Source organism: Phycodurus eques, chromosome 7 (assembly GCF_024500275.1).
Source record: "Phycodurus eques isolate BA_2022a chromosome 7, UOR_Pequ_1.1, whole genome shotgun sequence".
Lineage (NCBI taxonomy): Eukaryota > Metazoa > Chordata > Actinopteri > Syngnathiformes > Syngnathidae > Phycodurus > Phycodurus eques.
In genome coordinates this window covers 24,195,847-24,202,779 of record NC_084531.1, presented here as the reverse complement: position 1 = coordinate 24,202,779, position 6,933 = coordinate 24,195,847, and positions in this window count along the sequence as shown.

The window sequence follows — 6,933 nt, the reverse complement described above, 5'->3', positions numbered from 1 at the left end:
TAGCTTGTAATTTAACAGGAAGTACTACCTGTCACAGACAGGAAAGACTTTCTGTCACAAGCTAGAAGACCCCTTCATACCCGAAAAAAGTTAAAAAGCATGCTTCACCACGTCATCAAACTCACTAATGATGGCTCAACAACTCACAAATAGCTTAACCGAAGCATCAGTTAGGGTCGTAATATTCTGGTTACTAGCATCGCATCGCTATTTGCGATTTCCTCTCCACACACGGACCGAGCAGCGGCACAGCTCCACGGACACTTCCCACCAGAAGAGCAGGTGCACCGCGGTATATGGCACAACAATTCATGTCGAGGTTGAGAAGGTAGTTACAGCTTTATTATCTTTTAATAAACAGCTACACGGTTAGCTTTCTATAGCTCCACTCCCAAAGGACCGTTTGCTCCAGCTCACCCCTGACCGTAATGCAGCCAAGCGGTGCTAAATATGGATGATACATATAACTCGTTATTGTATATATATATATTTTTTAATACACTTTATTACGTCAAGCATACAGTACTCACAAATGGTTAGAGATGTATTTGACTTTGGGGTGAAATTTCAGGATGAACCTAAAATTCACTTTACAGGTGAACTTAATTTGACCTCTAAACTTTCGAAGGCACGTGTACAGATGTCGAATGTTTCAGTAGTTTTTGCTCAACTTGCTTTTCTTGACGCATGATGACTGACCAAAAGTACGTGGCCAGTGCGTGGCTTCAAACAGACGTTCTCAGGGGGCAGTAGAAATTTCACCGATTTCAGAAAATAATTCCACGCCTAACTTGTTATGAAATGTGTATTACGCCCGAGCAACAAGGGAGCGGAAAAATCTATTTACAGATTGTACCAAGTTTTGACAACCAAATTCAGCAATCTTCAGATGAATTAGAACAACAAAATGAATGGACCATACAGAAGTCTCTGAAAGTGTCTCTCTTTATGAGCTATACCGCGTGATTCAGCGTGACGCTCACTTGCACAATGCAGGAATAGGCCTGCTTTCTCAGCTCATGCACTTGACCTCCGCCGGGCTCACGGGGACCTCTCAGTCTAGAGGTTTGCGCAGACCTCGAGACCTCAAAGCGGTCACATGCTGCCGCAAACCAGGCACGGGATGCGGCTTATCTGCGGCAGCAACTCGCTCGAGCGCACAGGAATGAACATCGCAGGCTAGATCTGACCGCAAGTCTCCTCTGGGAGAACGCGTGTTTGTGAGTGGGAGAAAAAGAAAAAGCCAGCTGTCTATTTTCCCAAGAATGATTCCGTAAAGCAACGGTTCAACCCCGGCAAATGTGATCTCATGACACACGGCTCAATTGCAAATGTTACATAAATAAGTATTTCTCATATGTCTTGTCTTTGTCTCCAAACAGACACAAGAGGGCAGCGTGGGACACGTGAAAGATTCTGAGCATGCTCCTAAAAGCCCCCACAAGCAAATTGCGCCATATTTATTCATGTTCTATCAACATTACATTTTTCATTGAACTTTTTACCATATGTGCCACAATACTCTTTTTCAGGACAGGAACATTTTGATAAGCACCCAGCGAGCCCTGACGATGGTTTTTCAGGCGGTAAAAAGTGCCACTAGTACTATAAAGTGCCCCCAAAGTACTGGGCCCCCTCACTTCTAAAGTTGTTCCGCCGGTTAATTATTGCATGGCTCGTGCAATTTCTGTCCCCTACGCACGCACGCGTACACATTCACACAATGTTGCTTTAAACTGCTTTGGATTAGCATTTCTTCTTTTCAGTCTTAGCATTTCATTGGCTACATTCAATATGCCAACATCAGCTCTTTTGTTGTAATAATGTATTACAGGATCTATCTATCTATCTATCTATCTATCTATCTATCTATCTATCTATCTATCTATCTATCTATCTATCTATCTATCTATCTATCTATCTATCTATCTATCTATCTATCTATCTATCTATCTATCTATCTATCTATCTATCTATCCATCTATCCATCCATCCATCCATCCATCCATCCATCCACTCACCCATTGGTTTACCTGTTCAGTTTAAACTGGAGCCTACCCCAGCTGAATTTGGGCAAGGGGAGAGGTAAACTTGCTGAAATGATTTCCCTTGCAATATATTCTTGATTCATTGCTTTGCCGTTCAAGATACATTTGATTGCCTGACATCCCTGTTTGATGAGTGTTTTTCTCATTTTGTCTCACTTCAAATGCCAATACAGTATGACGGATGAGTGGCAACCCTGTAAATCAGCTGTGTGTCCATGGCAACTCCTCTTATTTTAAAACAGCCTTGCCTAATTGATGTGTCACCCATGGCACTGGCTGTTGTGGTTGTGATTTGCAGAGGAAGCAAAGTGGTGATAAAGCTTTACACTGTATAGATATTTATATATGCATGCCACTATACAAATGTATTTTACACACATGCACATACAGTGCCGCTGTTGAAGTAATGGCCTTGGGAATATGTGATACACAACAATGTGGTTAATTCACTCCTTTACAAAATATCATGGGCATGTTTAGAACCACAAGCATGGTGAAGTAGTGGATACGGTTAGCATGTCTGCTTCACAGTGGAGAAGTCCTGTGTGGCCAAAATGCAGTGTCGACACCGAGCAGTGACATCACTAACGTAAACAATATCAAATAAAAGATACACCTGAAATCCAAGCTACTGGGAGTATTATATTTTGGAGTTTCCCAAGTGTATGACTAATAAAGACCTAATCTGTTGTATTTTATTCAACGTTACATATTGTTACATTGACAGCATAGTGGATGAGTGTTCTGCGATTGGGGGTTTGAATCTCAGCTCCAGCATTCCTCTGCGGAGTTTGCATGTCTTTACCGTGGTTGTGTTAGTTCTTCCTCCCATATTCCAAAAACATTTAAGACTCCAACTATTGTCCACAGGTGTGAATGTGAGCGTAAACAGCTGTTTGTCTGAACTGTATGTACCCTGTGATTGGCTGGCAACCGGTCAAGGGTGTACTCCGCCTTGTGGCCATAAGTCAGCTGGGATAAGCTCCAGCTCACTCACCCAATTGAAGACGAGCACTATCGAAAATGGATGCATGGATATTGTGAAATCAGCCTGGACTGACTATTTCCCAGACCTTTAAATGAAGGTAACCTTGAATTCCTCGACCTACATCCATTTGGGAGAGGCCTGATTCAGATCTAAGGATAGTCAGTTCAGTTTTTTCTCCTTACTGCTACAACCAATATCACTAACCATGCCACTTTGGAGCAAAGTGTAAATTTTTTCACTTGAACCATGCAGTGTAAATTCAGATTCAGTAATGTTATCCGAAAAAAAAATATCATCAATTATCTTAGCTGTCATTCATTCATCCATCACCCTAAAACAATATTATAACGGAGGTCCGAATTATTATTTTTTTTACACAGTACAACAGGCAACTATAACTAATCGATTGATTTTTAAAGTAACAATGTGACATGTCTCATTGAATAGAGATTTTGAAAAGGTCAAAAAGGTTGAATATGTACCCGGTATTGGATGCATCCATTTTCTGCAGTGCCACATGTACTGATGATGCATGATGCACTGCTATATATTATGGATCTACTATAGTAACTTGGTAATGTTCATCTATCATACATCTTAATCCAGTTCCATTAGGATCAACACATGCTGTATGATAGTACCGTTTAATCTTCACTCAATTAACAGTAATCCAATTATTGATCCAGTTTTGCATTAACCACAATTCAAGCATCTCTAAGTGTGTGTCATGCTTGTGTATATGTACTGTATGTGAGAGTGGCACAAGTGGAGCAGATTGATTGCCTGTTGGCTGATCTTTTTCTTTTTTTTTTAACTCCAAGAGCCAATGGTTGCTAGGGAAACGGGACCCTCCAGATCATTCTTGCTTTTGAGCAGATGAAGTATGAAAAACAAAGACGAGATGTGATGTGACAACAGACCGAACTTCAATCATGTTACGGTATGGGGGACTGATAGGGAATATTTGTCTTTGGCGTTTTTTTCCACCAACATCTGGCAAGCATCTAAAAAATGGATGATTAACTGTTACTGTGATTAGCCGAACTGTGATTAGTGTTGACAGTGCAGAATTGAAGATACATTTTCAATTGTTTATGAAACAACTTGAAGGCTGTGGCATCTCTACAGGGCAGAATGATCCATATGAGGTTCTTCAATTGCCTCAAAAGTATACCTTTGTTCCTCCTCATTCATGTAATAAATATATGTATTGCATGAAAGTTGTACACGCGAGTGTGATAAGATGCTGCTTTTATACAACAGTTCTACAAGCACCATTTATGAGTTAACAGTAATAAGTGACAACAAATTATGATTTATTTTATTCATTTTTCGACTCCGCCAACACAAATTGTTCCACAACTACTGCCGTTGGCTGCGGAGTTAGACATGGTAACTAGCTTAAACGTCAGCGTCAATATTGACAAAAACATTCGAAACAAATGAAACTTGTCATTTTCACGGAAAGAGTTGGATAACTAGTCCACATCACGTGAAGTCGCATCACGCTATTACGTCATTTAGTGACCGGGGGGGGGGGGGGATACAAAAAATTCAAAGCCATTTGAAGTGATGACTGTGCACTCGATATCTGTGTTCGCATGTTTGCCGAGTAGCTGCTCCTGTTTGGACACTTAAAGTGCCATTAATGTGTTATTTATTGACATGACTACCCATGGAGGTTTGCAGTAACATTTGAGGCCTTCTCTTCTTGCATTCATCCTCATGTGATGACCATTCATACTTTAAATCAAATGTTATTTCCGGAACTATGTCCATATTTGGGACGCTACATTTTTTACTTAAATAACCACTGACCATTGATGTAGGCCAAATTAACGTTTGAGGACTTGCATGCTGCCAGAACTAAGACAAGAGCATGCAAAATCCTCTTGGACCCTCCACATCCTGGTCACCAGCTCTTACAGCTCCTTCCCTTAGGTAGACGCTACCGAACAATGCAAACTAAAACTAGCAGACATTCCAACAGCTTCTTCCATATGGTTTTCATCGTAGCCTATTTGTTGGTGTCAAATCAAGATAAAAAACAAAAAGGGGAGGAAACAAGAGATAGAGGTCAGAATTAGTAAGGCTATCACTTCATCTCAACGCCCAGCCTGCTCGTGTGTGTGTGTCCATGTGGATGTCTATGCTCTTTTAATGGTCCACTAATCTCAAATGCATTTGGCTGGCAAATTAATCCAAGCCTTGTCATAGCCAAGCTCTGAAATCCCTTCTATCCCATATTACCCATTCCCTGTCACTCCCTCATGGTTCCCTCTCACTCTTTATCAGTATCCATCTCCAGATGGTATAGTGGAGGTAGGTGTCTGTGTGTGTGAGAGAGGACGAGAGACAGAGACATTGACAGAGAGAGAAATAGAGAGAGAGTAGGAGAGGTTGGGTGGCCTGTAATGTGATTGGAGCCTCCTCATTGGTGCATTGAGAGAGAGAGAGAGAGAGAGAGAGAGAGAGAGAGAGAGAGAGAGAGAGAGAGAGAAAGAGAGAAGGGGGTTCATTTGTTGCCATAGTGAAAAAGTAGATTAACCACAGCGAGCAGCGATGCCATGATGTACGCATGAGGCATGTTGTTCTTCTCCAAGTCCGCACACCTGTCCCGCAAGCAGAGGTATGCTTTCCGTTTATTGAACATTTATTCATTGGAATGTCTCGGAATGTTATCTTGGACCAAAATTTCTCATCTACGTCGCTGAAGTTGACATATTTCTAATTTGCGCCGCCCCCACTCATGTTTGCGTTAGCATGCGTTTTAACACTGCATAGAATGAAAACTAAGCAAAATAATTCCAAATTGAAGTTGGAAGCACATGTACGTGTTCATTTGCACTGCATTGCATGTGGAGGTCAGCGGCTTCTGCTATGACACTTGAAACACTATCCATCTATCATGATCTTTCACGTATAGCGTCACCTCTCGTAATCCGAGGGACAGAGGCACGCATGTCAAGTCCGCCTTTATTCCTCACGGAACATGCAAGAAAGGGCACACACATATTAAAATATTCGGAATGAATCACTTTAAAATCAGTTTTAAAAGGACTAAGTGGGAATATGGAAGGTTCTGTCAGCGTCATTCCCCGGGCATACATTCAAATACTGACATATTGATTTCAAAACTAATTATCCATCAATTTGTCGTGTGTATGTAATTATATGGACGGCACGGTGGGCGACTGGTTAACACATCTGCCTCACAGTTCTGAGGTCCCGGGTTCAAATCCAGCCTCCCTGTGTGGAGTTTGCATGTTCTCCCTGTGCCTGGTTTTCTCCGGGTTTTCCTCCCACATTCCAAAAGGATGCACGATAGGTTGATTGAAGATTCTAGATTGTCCGTAGGTGTGAATGTGAGTGTGAATGGCTGTTTGTCTATATGTGCCCTGCGAATGGCTGGCGACCAATTCAGGGTGTACCCCACCTCTCAGCTGAGAAAGCCGCCAGAATGCCCTCGACCCGAGTGAGGATAAGTGGTTAAGGGAATGGATGGATGGATTGATGTAATTATATGAGGTGATATAAAATATAGGCGGCACGGTGGACGACTAAGCACGTCTGCCTCACAGTTCTGAGGACTGGGGTTCAAATCCCACCCCCGCCTGTGTGGAGTTTGCATGTTCTCCCTGTGCCTGTGTGGATTTTCTCCAGGCACTCCAGTTTCCTCCCACATCCCAAAAACATGCATGCTAGCTAGGTTGATTGAAGAATTTAAATTGCCCTTAGGTGTGAATGTGTGCACGAATGGTTGTTTGTTTCTATGTGGCCTGCGATTGGCTGGCAACCAGTTCAGGGTGTACCCCGCCTCTTGCCCGAAGATAGCTAGGATAGGCTCCAGCATCCCCGCGACCCTAGTGAGGATAAAGCGGTACAGAAAATGGATGG